The sequence below is a fragment of the Lissotriton vulgaris genome, chromosome 3_1 (assembly GCF_964263255.1).
Source record: "Lissotriton vulgaris chromosome 3_1, aLisVul1.2, whole genome shotgun sequence".
Classification (NCBI taxonomy): domain Eukaryota; kingdom Metazoa; phylum Chordata; class Amphibia; order Caudata; family Salamandridae; genus Lissotriton; species Lissotriton vulgaris.
In genome coordinates, this window is record NC_141689.1 from 2,122,127,997 (window position 1) to 2,122,142,185 (window position 14,189).

Sequence of the window (14,189 nt, forward strand, 5' to 3'; positions counted from 1 at the left end):
GCACGCAACCTGGGCTTCATCCTGGACTCCTCCCTCTCGATGACCAGGCAAGTCAACGCCGTTTCTTCATCATGCTTCAACATCCTTCGCATGCTCAAAAAAATATTCCGTTGGATCCCCACCGAAACAAGAAAAACGGTCACCCACGCACTGGTCACAAGCCGACTGGACTACGGAAACACCCTTTACGCCGGAACCTCAGCCACACTACAGAAAAAACTCCAACGCATCCAAAACGCCTCAGCCAGACTCATACTAGACATCCCCTGCCAAGCTCACATTTCCGGTCACCTGAAAGACCTCCACTGGCTCCCCGTCAACAAGAGGATACCGTTCCGACTCCTCACCCACACACACAAAGCCCTCTACGACCTAGGACCCGAATGCCTCAACACGCGCCTGTCCTTTTACACCCCCACCCGCCAACTTTGTTCGTCTAATCATGCCCTCGCCGCTATTCTGCGCATCTACAGATCCACCATGGGAGGAAGATCCTTCTCCTACTTAGCGGCCAAAACCTGGAATTCTCTCCCCACCCACCTCCGCCTTACACAGAACCACCTCTCCTTCAGAAAGCAACTTAAAATTTGGATATTCGATAAGTAAAGTACCCCCCTCCTCCCACAAGCGCCTTGAGATCCTCTGGGTGAGTAGCGCGCTATACAAATTTCTGAACTTGAACTTAAACTTACCTGCTCGTTTGGCAAAGCCCACTATAATGGCTTGTTTTGGTGGCGGAGGTCCAATCCTATGCCTCCCTCAAAACTTAATTTTTATCGGGCATCCTATAAACATAATGATAAAAGAATGGAATAATCAATACATATTTTCCTCTTCCTATGACTGTAATTACATGAATAAACTATAGCACTCACCAAGGTTTCATTTAAAATAGATAAACAATGCTGGTGGAAAGGATCTGTAGACCTCTTAGGTCAAGTGTTTAGCCTCTGCGGTATTCTCCACTTCTGATGGGACCTATAGGTGGGTAAATAAACAATACAAACTATACATTGGTCCAATATTTCACATTCACAAATTATCAACAGTTTTTTGTCCAAGCATAAACCAGCTAGTGGTCAATGTTAGGTCCTATCGTCTACAACGGATTGCCATTATTCAGTAAGAACATAGCAAGTCTTATCATCTTTTATACTCTGTGTGGGGTACAGCATCACCCCTCTCATGTTCCCCAACGAATATAGGTACCTGGACTGTCTAGAGAAGAAAATATATTTCAATTCCTGTAGTCCTTAGACGTAATATCTCATGGTACACTCAAATGCGTTTACCTATGGCTAATTTTATTCTATTATTACGCAGCGTTCCGCAGAATGAAAGACCTCCCACCGGCTTGGGTTATACTGAACATAGCGCTCATCGTACTCAGTAGGGAAGGATTAATCTCCTTGTATTAGAGCACCACCTGCATCGTGCCTGCCTGTAAATATTTATATAGAATGTAATATGACGAGGAATTGGTGCCCTCCCTGGACTGTCTAGTAAAGAGAATATATTTCAAGTCCTGTACTCCTCAGTAATAATATTTCATGGTACTCTCAAATGCGTTTACCTATAGCTAATTTTATTATTAGTATGCAGCGTTACAGAGACTCTACACCCTCCCACTGCATTGAATTGTCTTAAACATAGCGTTCATCACACTCGCTATGGAAAAGTTAATCCCCCTGTGTTAGAGCACCGCCTGCATTGTGCTTGCGTCTAACTATTTATATAAAATACAGTATTACGAGGAATCGGTGCCCTCCCATTTTATTGTGTTGTGCTGAGCATAGCGCTTGTCGCACTTGGTGAAGCTGCATCAGTCCTCGCCTAAAGCTAGAGCCCCACCTCAATTAGGCTTACCCTACTGCCTCCAAAACGGACGTGCGTGGTTCCTCCGACCTTGGCTAGTTTGCCGTTTAAATGAAAAACGCGCACGCCGTCCATTTAAATGCGGTGTTGTATTGGCAACACCTGTGTTGTCATTTACGTCACTCTGACCCGAGTACTCAACATAAATACGTCAATGCCACTGGACCACTATCCGATTCTCAAAAGTGAGTTAGAAGTAAATTAAAAGGGCAATGTTTAAGGGTGGCCGTATCTCCTACGCGCAATTAAATCGGTAACGACCTTTCTGGTCTATCCTCTGGGTCCCTGAAAAGACGACAACAACGGGTAAGTGGAGCGAAGTTTATTTGGTCACACAACATCGAGTCCCGGCAGCAAATGGCCAATTCAGAACTTCCACCATACGCTCCAAAGTCAATATGGCTGCTGCGTAGCGTGATTACGGCGTCACGCTAGGTGAAGACAGGACCAATAGAACGCGCGATACTTGAGGCAGCATTTGCATGCACAGAAGGGATGAATGCATCGACTCACAGTTATGGTGACATCACAGGTCCAGTTAAACTCGCAGAAACCTCAGCGAGAAACGGCAAAAATGGGTCACAATCCCAGGAAAGCCGAATCGGCGTCCGGACAACAGGCGGAGTCGACGCAGGCACAACAGGACACAGGCGAACCTCGTCGAAAGACAGACAGAATGGCAGGCTCCAGAAAACTCCAAATCTGAAGAAGGCTTCAGAAAACACCAGAGCCAGGAAGGTATACAAAGGGAAAATGAAGGTGTGAGACCAACCCCGTCGCCAATGAAAAGACGACAACATTGGTTAAGTGGAGCGAAGTTTATTTGGTCACACAACCTCCGTGTCCCGGCAGCAACTGCCCCACTCAGAACTTCCACCATACGCTCCAAGTTAGAACAGAGCCACCCCCAGCACGTGCGCAGAGTAAACAAAGCACAAGCCAGGGACAGATTCCAACAGTCCCACCATTGACTTTGCTCCAACATACCCTGTCTTTTTTGGGGTTTTTGTTTTTTGTGCAACAACATTTGCATGCAGGTGGTTTGCTGTTCTTTTTACAGCTAATATTAGTCAGTCATACTATATTGGTGACACCAATCATGTTGGTATAATTCATTAGATACATTTAGGGCAGATTAGATCTCTATTTATATCTTTTTATAAGAATATATTCCAAAAACATAGCACTGTGTCCAAGCTGTCTCTTTTGCATGACCATAACTACTAATCAGTGATACAGATGGTTATCGGCATAATGTCTCATAACTATATCATCTAACAAATTCATGATTAATGATAGCATATTGTATGAAGTCAAAATCTTTTAGGGGTAAATCCATAAAAGCAATAGCTATATCCCCTACCAAACAAGTAATTGATGATATACTGTACACAGTCAAACATTAAGCCCTACTCTTCGTAGGTGAATGCATAGAGACTTAATGATTGTGTTGAACACAAGGGATTTGAAAGTATTAGTATTGATCTGAAACTTTTTATTAATCCAAGAGATTTTTGTATTGTTTTAACTTGTAATACACCCTGGCTTCAGAAATTGACACGAGGACGCATTCCAAACTTAAATATGATGAGAAATAAGTGGTAGAAAATGTATTTTAAGACATCTTAGAACATTGAACTGTAGCCATTGTTAAAAACAAAAGAACAGAAAAATATATTATTATGTGATCTTGAAAATTACAGCATTATAACAATACATGTTTCTTATACTATAACACTATATCATAATGTCATAAAAATATCACTTTCCCTTTTTTCCTGTTCTCAGCTTTCATGATACTTCACCATACATGGTGGTCTGTACAAAGCATCATCTTCGAACAGTCAGGATCAAAAAAAAAAAACACCTGCATAGCCCATCATTGTAAATATATCTTACTATGCTTTGTAGTCGCCAGTATCGGCTCCTGGAGGGAGTGCTGTGGGGTGGGGAAGGGGCAGTGTGGGGGGTAGTAAACTCCGGTACATGGAGATGCAGCACGTGCAATGTAATTAGTTTGATTTATTTACTTACCTACATTTGGCCGTATGCCAGAGTTTACTACCCCCCACCTTACCCCTCACTCGCCCCTCCTCACCGCCCTGCAGCACTCCCTCTAGGGGCCACTACTTGAAGTCACTACAGTTTGTTAATCAGTTGTTTTACCTACACTTATTCAACTAATGAAAACAAATGGATCTGAAAACATTCTCTATTTTTATTTTATCTTGTGCAGTAGTATGAAAAAATGTATACAACACTTGAATTTTGAAGATCCCTTTAAAAATATCACCCTTAGTAGAAATATTACATATAACTTTGCTTCAAAGAAGAAAACATTACAATTTTGTAGTTCCAAAGGCATTTTGGGTTTCAATTGAAGGTTGCTATAATTAAATTGTATTTATTAATAAGACAGTGTTATGTATCCATGTTATATGAACTCCTTTGCAGAAGATAAAAAGACTGTTGTATTGTAGACTACTTATTAAGGATTTCACCCCAATAGGCGGAATGATGTCCTGAGGATTTTGCTTGAAGAAACAAGAGATACGAATCTTGCAGTTTTAACAGCAGTTTACCTTTGAATTCAAAGTTGCCATCATTGAAATCCATCCATCAGCTGTCACTCTTTGATTCGACAGTGTAGTGTCCAAATGTTACATTAAGTCCTTCATGAAAGATAATAGCCATTGTCGTGTATGTTCTTCCAGAAATTGATATTTGACATGCTCTAAAGTTTGTAATGTTGGTTTCCAATTTTGATCCATCTGCTTTACTTCACTGCAGCATTAATATGAGATATTTTCCACTTCTTTGTATTTGCAACATAGACATAATCTCTGATCTACAATTTGGGCAGGTCATATTTTGCTTTGCTGTTTTAATCAATCTGTCAAAAGGCACTGTTTTGCAATCAGGTTGTGTTTCACTGGTAGATGTAAATGAGCAATCTTCGCTGTCATGATCCCATTTGAATCTTAGTCCAAATACGTCATCAATATATACTACTTCTTCTTCTGCTAAAACTGCTAGATTGACCAATATAAATATGTGTGCATCTTTTCGAATGTTGAGACTAAATATTATTGAACCTCAAAATGTATCCAAAGATCTTGAATACTGGAAGCAGAATGTATTTAACTTCTATCACTGACTAAACATTGGTGAAAATGATACAGTGAACAACAGAATTTTTTTATGTTTTTGTTCAATTTTATTAACAATATGTGGTAGATGATAAACAACATTGAGAACCACTTTTGCATAGCAGTTGATATCTGAACTGTTTTCTAAGTGATGTCCTACAATATCTCCCTCTGTTTCCACTTTTTTCTTCTTAGCGCCTTTTACCTAGTCCATGTTTCCTTTCTTTTCTTGGACATCAGTTGAGTTTTTTGTATGCTTCCATTTTGGATATATTATCAGTATCTCATAAATTGGATATTGCCTGAACTGAGGAGCTTATAGACTTATTAACCGATTGTACTTACTCACACAACTTCCATTGTCATTTACTTGTTCCCATAAAATTCCAAAAATACAAACCACATAATGTTCTTACTCAAGATAATGCAACATATGCGATTCCTTCTTTAAACACCCTACTACCGATGTTCACAAAAGCTGTGTCTTCACTTAAACCTTGAGATTTGTGGATAGCTACAGCATATGCTAGGGACACTGGAATCTGCTGTTGTCAGACATGTAAGTCCTTTATGTGTAAAAAACGTACAACACATCGCCCAACCAGTTTCACACCATCAATCTGATCAAAGTTTACAGTCAAGAAATGTATCTGATTCCTGTTTGAAAGCCAAGGGAGGGCCCATCCTGTGCCCGCCAGTGTCAGGAAGAGGCAAGTTGGGCCAACCCCCTTGGTTTTTGGCTCTGGCACTATGGGGTTTGCTTTGGATTCACGTCATCTCTAAAGTGTGGGAGAAAGACTAAAAAAGACCTCAGGACTGGCACTGTTATGCAAAAGTTGAAGTAGGGAATAATTAACATGATTGTGAGCTTTGTCCATCTGGGAGAGTGGACCATTAGACTTGTACCTGGGATTTAGTCGGAGGAGCATTATTTTACTTTTTTTTTCATTCACCTCAGTTGTTGGTTGATTAAATAGAAGTGTGTCCCACAGATGGTTAAAAATGGGAAAAAGGAAAATCCCTGTTGCCAAGGTTTCCTCACCACACAAGACCCGCCCGCAAGTTACCACCGTAGGTGTCTTAACTCGGGCAGTTTCTGTTGTTTCAAAGGAAATTGAGTTGGCTGAAAAAAGATTATTTGTAACTAGGGGCAGCCCCTTGTGTTCCCTCTCTGACCATTCTACACTAGACACAGCCCATGGAAGGAGGAGGGGACAAGTGTCCGACGGGACAGGGAAGGCAAGGGGTATGGAGGGGAGCGGGGGTTTGAGGGGGCCCATTGGTAGGTAGATGCCTGCCAATAGAGGTGGGTTCAGGAGCCCCAGTCATGGGCTTAATTCCCCCTGGCACTATTATTCCAAGTCAACTCTGGAGGACATGGAAGAGTAGCCAGGATTCAGGGAGCCCTAGTACCTCAGTGGCTCCTCGGCATAACTCAGCTCGGTTTTCCCAAGCAGGTGGAAGCCTTGCTTTGCAGCCATTATCCTGCAGTTTTTATCCCGCAGACTTTCAGTCCGCATACCATTATCCCGCAACGAATTACGTTTAAAGGCATGTATGGTAAATGCATTTGCGTTGTGAAAACCACGATGACGAGAGAGGTAAGTGGGTTAGTGATTTTGTAGTGTAGTGTTGTGTAGTGTAGTGTTGTGTTAGTGTAGAGTTGTGGTGGTTGTTTAGTGTAGGGTCGTGCTGGGGGAAGTGTTATAGGGTTTAGGGTTGCGTTGTAGTGTTTGCGTAGTGTAGGGTCATGCTGGGGTTGTGTTTTACGGTTTAGGGTAGTGTTTGTGTAGTGTAGGGTCATGCTGGGGGTAGTGTTTTAGGGTTTAGGGTAGTGTTGTAGTGTTTGTGTAGTGTAGGGTCATGCTGGGGGTAGTGTTTTAGGGTTTAGGGTAGTGTTTTAGTGTTTGCGTTGTGTAGGGTCATGCTGGGGGTAGTGTTTTAGGGTTTAGGGTAGTGTTGTAGTGTTTGCGTAGTGTAGGGTCATGCTGGGGGTAGTGTTTTAGGGTTTAGGGTAGTGTTGTAGTGTTTGCGTAGTGTAGGGTCATGCTGGGGGTAGTGTCTTAGGGTTTAGGGTAGTGTTGTAGTGTTTGCCTAGTGTAGGGTCATGCTGGGGGTAGTGTTTTAGGGTTTAGGATAGTGTTGTAGAGTTTGCGTAGTGTAGGGTCATGCTGGGGGTAGTGTTTTAGGGTTTAGGGTAGTGTTGTAGTGTTTGCGTAGTGTAGGGTCATGCTGGGGGTAGTGTTTTAGGGTTTAGGGTAGTGTTGTAGTGTTTGCGTAGTGTAGGGTCATGCTGGGGTGTAGTGTTTTAGGGTTTTGGGTAGTGTTGTAGTGTAGGGTCATGCAGGGCTAGTGTTTTAGGGTTTAGGGTAGTGTTGTAGTGTTTGTGTAGTGTAGGGTCATGCTGGGGTGTAGTGGTTTAGGGTTTAGGGTAGTGTTGTAGTGTTTGTGTAGTGTAGGGTCTTGCTGGGGTGTAGTGGTTTAGGGTTTGGGTAGTGTTGTAGTGTACGGTCATGCTGGGGGTAGTGTTTTAGGGTTTAGGGGGTGTAGTGGTTTAGTGTAGTATTGTAGTGTTTGTGTAGGGTCATGCTGGGGGTAGTGTATTAAGGTACTGTTGTAGTGTTTGTGCATGGAAGTAGAGGTGCTTTATGGTAGTGTTGGGGGGTCGTGCTGGGTATTACATTAGAGTGTAGGGTGGTGTAGGGTAGGGTAGTGTACTTTTACTTTCCTTTACAACTTTTACAACGAGTATACCTTTAACATGCATGCCTTTTCGTTGTAAAGGCATGCGTGCTAAAGGCATATTCGTTCTGAAAGTTTTCGTTCTTTTATTTTGTGGCCTAATAGTATATGTAGGATTATTTTTGCAGACTGATGGTATGCGGACTGATGGTATGCAGGATTACGTCATATATTCGGAAGCCTTCATAGCAGGGACTTATTTTCTGAATTTAGGGAGGCCTTGTTGGACAAACTAGATCCAATTTTGGGCAGGGTAAATATTATTGAGATGAGAGTGGCTGAAATTTTAGTCAAATTAACGAGGAGAAGGGCCCTACTCTCCCGCAGAGCAAGGCGATTGATCACTCATGTTCTGGTAAAATCCAGGCTTGCTCAAGGTGTACCTGTGCCATCAGCAGGCCTTTCTACTGGCTGTAGGGATGTCCCTATGGTATTCATGTCTCTATTTCCACCTGTTCCGTAGAGTTCTCCTAGCCCTATTGCCTTACCAGGCCATCACGTTCCGAGGATGTACTTGACCTACTTCTAGAGGCGACTCCCTATATTGTTATTATGGGGAACATTCCATCTCAGACATGCTCCTCATCTGAGTCTTATCCTGAGTTAAAAAAAAACAAAGTGACTCATTGGATCCAGCAACATGTTCATGTAGGAGGGGGATTTCCCGATTCAAGTATTATGGCTCATAGAGTTAGCTGGGAGAGTAGAATTTGCACGATCTGTGAAGGGGACTGTGTGGTGGTCAATTTTAATAACCCCAGGATGGTGGCATATATTTTAGCTTCTTTATCTTCTCCCAGGCCCAATGGCCAGCAGGCTATTGTAGCCCTTCCCCTACGGCTCTTTTACAAACCGGAGAGGGTTTGTTGCCTGCACAGGCCTCTAGTTTGGCAAGTTCAGGGCCATGTTGACCACTCTTGCCATCCTAATGGGCAGCCCTGAATGCTGATTTTGTTGTATAATTTTTCCCTTTTGAGTAGTCTTGTGTGTCTTGTGACTGACTGGGTCCTACTCACTCTTTCCCTTCTCTCCCTAGGTTTACTTACTGCCCTGATGTCTCCCTGTCCCTCCCCTCAGCACCCCTTTCAGGCACCCTTCTTTTGGCCGCAGCAGAAAGAAACTTAGAGCCATCATTGCAGGACTTTCTTCCAAGACTCCTGATCCTAAGTGGATAGAGTTTGTTACATCCCATCAGATTATCTGCTCACAGGAAACTTGGGAGGTGAATGATAGGTTTTTTTCATGGAAGGTTGTAAGACTTATTTTACCTGCAATGCCTGGGGTGGTGTGCAGGACTAGCAGAGCAATGTTATGGCAGTAGAAATGTGTGGGCAGGCTGTCAATCTAATTAACGCAACAAGAATATTGCAGGGGCAGAATGTAATTGTCTCAGATGCCCCACTCTTAATTTTGGTTAATTTTTATAATATGTGATGAGGTTCAGGGGTGTCTAAAGTCTCCAATATCTAAGTTCATTCTTGAATCCCCCTAGGGAACAGGATGGAGGGTTGAGACAGGTGATCGTAGTGTTAGTGGGAGATTTTGACTGCCACCTCTTTGCTTGTCCCTTATCCTTGCAAGTCACCAGGCCTAGGTGTATGCTGGCAAAGGGTCTTCACCTTGACCACTATAAGGATGGCTTAGAGGTTGATGTGATAATAGCTCCCCACAATCTGATGTTTGCCCTGCAAAAGTTGGTCAGTTCACCGTATCATTGTTCCAACTTTAAACGGGAGAGACTGTACTTTCTGCACCCCTATTCTTGTGTACTGACAACTTTATTATCACTCAGCCCTTTTAGTGGCCATAATTCTCTATTCTTGGAATTCCAGGGCCTTAGGGATGTTATTCGCCCCTTTGGGGGTGCCCTTAGAGGTTCCATCCCTGTTGATCAAGGTAGGTGCCTAAATTAGGCTCAGATTGACCCTACATCCTTTAAGGCATCCCTTTTCTCTTATTTGGCACAGAAGATAGCTACCTGTTTGGATGTATATGCCTTGCACATAGATATTTTGCAAGCATTTTAAGGTATTGCTTGTAAGGCAAAGGAATTACTGACTGTAAACACACAACCCAAGCAAGCGGGCAAGTCCCAAAGTAGTTCGATAGCGATTGTTCCAAGTGTTTGAGGCAACTTAAGTTAGCCTTGAAACAGGCCCCTAGAGATATGAGCTGCGTGGTGGCTAGTTGGCAGGCCTATAAGCAGGCAGTAGCCAAATGCGAATGTACACTTCAGGCACTAGCCTAGGAAAAGTTAATCCAGGCAAGTGAAATTAGAGACAGCTCTCTCTTCTGAACGGTAGTGAATAGACCACTCTTTTAAGATGGGACAAGCTCAGCTGTATAACTGAACAGCAATGGATAGAACACTTCACAGGGGTCTATTATTGAGGATGGGTGGCTGACGGTGGGTGTGGTAGGAAAAGTGCTGCGGCAGGCCCCATGTTCCTAACCCTGGAGGAAGTAACAATAGGTATAAATGATATAACTAGAAATAAAGAGCTCGGTCCTCATGGAATTTCCCCAGTCGTGATAAGATTGGACATGGAACTATGGGGCCCCCTTCTGACGCAGGTTATGAATGCTGCTGCACACCACCGGGTGCCGGGTTCATGGTCAATGGCGGTGATCAGAAATGTGTTTTAGAAGGGTGATAAGGATAACCGTCACTGCTACTGCCCAATGTCTTTGATTGATGTTGTTGTTAAGGTCCTAGGGAGAGTTATACTTAGGCTGAATGCATGGTTGGATGCTAATGGCATTTTTGGATGCTCAGTATGGATATTGGCCTGGGTGTTGCACTTCCGACCAGTGTTTGAATCTTTATTTAATCATATATAAGTATACTATTAACGGCCAGAATCCCTACACCTGACATTTATGGATGTTACATCCACATTTGACTTGGTTAACTGTGCCAAATTGTGGGCTTCGTTGCTCGAGCTGGAGGTAGAGTCTAATTTAGTGAACTTTCTGGAAGACTTTCACTCTATGCCGCTAGTACCCGGTCTTTCCCCACCAGGAGCGTGGTGTGGCAGGGGTGTATCCTGGCTCTATTTTTATTCACCTTGTATGTCAATAGGGTTGAGGAGGCCCTACTCTCAGACAAGACTGACTGTCCTAGGGTGGATCAAAGGTCACTTCTGGTGTTGTTATATGCTGATGACGTGGTTTTGATGGCCCGCACAGCCGGGGGTTGCAGCTTTTGTTGGAAAAATGTGTGGTTTTAATGGACCGTCTAAACCTGGCTGGGAAATTCACAAAATCTTATGTCATGGTTGTAGGTCTACGGACTAGTTCCAAGACCGTTAGGGTGGTTCAGCATACCATGGGCAAAGTCTTGAGGCCCAATTTACAAAGGTAAAACTTAAATTTAACTGAGACAAAATCCTAAATTTACTTCTCCTAAAGGCCCTTTGTGAATACCAAAAGTCGTAAAGTTAGGTTTTTGTCTCAGTTAAACTCAAGTTTTGGTCTTAACTTTAAGATTTTGTCTCATATTACTCTTGTGATGTCTACTGGGGCCCCAATACTATAAGAGCTCTCCCTCAGAACCCATTTATTTTTAAGGATCCATGTTACAGATTCCACCAAGGGCACTAACAAATACCCAAGACCATTTGTTTCTTATACTTTCTTATTTCACTTTGTTTAGTCATCTTTATATAATCATTAGGATAGTTTTTTCTTTTTTACTTTTTCTTTTTTTCACATTCACTTCTTTCTTTTGTGGGTACAAATTCTAAAATAAACACAATTCTATCACAAAGTTACAATGTCGAAAAAATTCTTTATACAAAAAACCTCTACTGAGTTTCATACATGCCTGGGTAGAGAAAACATGCAAACAACATCATACATGCACACTACATACACACTATTCACACAACACACTCCGTCTGCACGAGTTAACACATTTCAGATGTTTGTCTATTGATCACAGTTAGTTCACTACGTTTCGTAGGGTTAAATAATAGACTTGGTCAACGTGTTTCGATGGGGTAAACAATAGTAGAAATCACCTTCTTCAGGCCCCCTCAGAGTATTGCATAGGAATCCCTACACCCAGGAGTATCTACAAGAGAAATATATATGTAAGTAAACCCTTAATAGGTAAAGTGCCCATATTCTAACATTAAAAACAGCGACATCCGGAGGAGGAGCTTCGCGCGCATCCATGATGGCTGCGTGAGCTTAGGGCTCCCGAGACCCTTGTAGCCCCCGGAATATATCCTGTTGTTTATCCTGTCTACTGTGCAGTGCTTATTGCAGCGGAACCAACGGAGTGTTGATTGCTGAAAACGGTGTCCCGAACGCCCCCCAGGGACCTGAGTTAGAGATCTGGACAGTTTGAGGCCTGTATCTCTTGGAGTCCTGGTGTTTGAGTTGGCGCTGTGCCTGAGCTGTAATGCAACAACAACGGCTCTGAAGACCGGAAGTGACTGGCCCAGCCACACAACTCCTACTTTGGTTTCACTTTCGATCTCGCTTGGAACTCCCTGATACCTCGTTGAGACCCACTCCGTGATAGTTGGCACCCTGATAGACGAAAAAGGATCCTAGAATGAGGGTGCTTTCACGGAGTACAGAATTGTGGAATCGAGATTGAAGGTTTTTGATGCGTGTCGCACCAGTCGCTGTGCTGAGGCCTAAGATCTTTGCCGATAGCACAAGCTAGCAGATGGCTGCCTGATACTCCTAAAGAATCGTCAGTAAGATATCGGCCTGAATACAGAGCCTATCTCTCGCTTCTGCCGGGAATAGAGTGACGAACGTCGTCCCACAATGGCGGCTAAGCCAGAGGTTGATAAGCGACATCTGAAGTCCACCAGAGGTGGGAGGTATACCCAAACTAATAACATGGACCTTTATGCACAGACTAAAGGGTCGCCTGGTGGAGCGGGGAAGTCGCAAGAAGGAGCGAATGAACCTTCTATGCTGGAAGCGGAGCCGACACTACAAGATGTGATGATCGCCATTGACTGTATCAAGTCCTCACAAAGGACAACAGATGGAAACCCTGGCCCATAAAGTAGATGCTGTATCAATTGAGGTAAATCTGATTCGGGCAGACCTCGCGAAGACAAGTGAAAAAGTTAAATCACTTGACCTTAAGACTGCTAGTCTTACTGACGATGTAATTGAATTACAATCGGAGGTTCAGAACTTGCGAGCCTCAAATGATCTGGCTATCCTTAGACTGGAAGATTTTGAAAGATGGGCCGTAGGAACAACGTACGTCTTATAGGAGTACCGGAAAAAGCGGAGGGGCAAGCGACTGATCTCTTTGTCGAGGAGCTGGTACTTAATCATCTGAAGCCGAAAGGTCTGAGCAATTTCTTTACCGTCGGGAGAGCGCACAGAGTTCCCGGAGGTAGACCGCGTGTCGGTGCCCCGCCTTGACCTTTGATTGCTCGAATCTTTAATTTTAGGGACAGAGATGCGGTCCTCCAGGCCTCCAGATCTCTGGGCCCCTTGAAATATTAAAACTCATCCATCAGTTTTTTTCCGGACTTCACACAAGCGGTCCAGAAGCAGAGAATGAGCTTTATGGGAATTAAGTAGAAGCTTTGTGACCAGGGACTCAAGTACGCCATGCTATACCCGGCCAAGCTGAGAATTGAACATAATGAGAAGGTTTATTTCTTTGATACGCCAGAGGTAGCAGCGGACTGGTTGGACACTTTAACTGCTCAGCATGAACCCCAGAGACAGAGTGGAGACGAAGGAGGGGGCTCGCACGAACAAGAATAAGTACTCATGATGTGGGAACCGGGGAGCAATTGGGGATGGACTACTTCTGTGTTCTTTCCAATGAAAATGTTTTTGACACAGTGAAATATGGGGGTTCAAAGGGCTATCGGTGGGTCTCTTCCCTCCTCAGATTTATCTTTTTTGGGTAGGTTAGCTCCGATGTGGGGATGACAGGCAAACTGCAAGTTGGGGAGACTAGAGAGTCATACGCATGTGTGCAGGGAGGGGGTAGTGCAACTGGAGTTTTGGTGGGAGGGTGGAGTGGGGTGTTCCTTTTTTGTTTTGTTCTTATGTTTTTTGGTTTTTCCCAAGGCATCGTAATCCGAGATTGTTTATTGATGTTGCAAAGATTGGAGGGGGGGTTGGACCTTCTTAATGTTTTGTGATGGGGGTAGAGGGTTGCGAGTTTTGAGTTGGAATGTGAATGGGTTGGGGGATAAAATCAAGCGCAGTGTTGTCTTGCAATTCCTTAAAAGACATTCTCCTGATGTTGTCCAACTCCTGGACACGCATTTGGTGGGTAATGCATGTAGGGCGATGCACAGGAAAGGCTACCAGATGGTTGCGCATGCCGGATTTACTTCGGGGTCCCGAGGAGTCAGTATACTTCTTAGAAACTCTCTCCCATTTCTAGTTGACTCCGTAATTGCTGATGAGAGGGGTCGATAT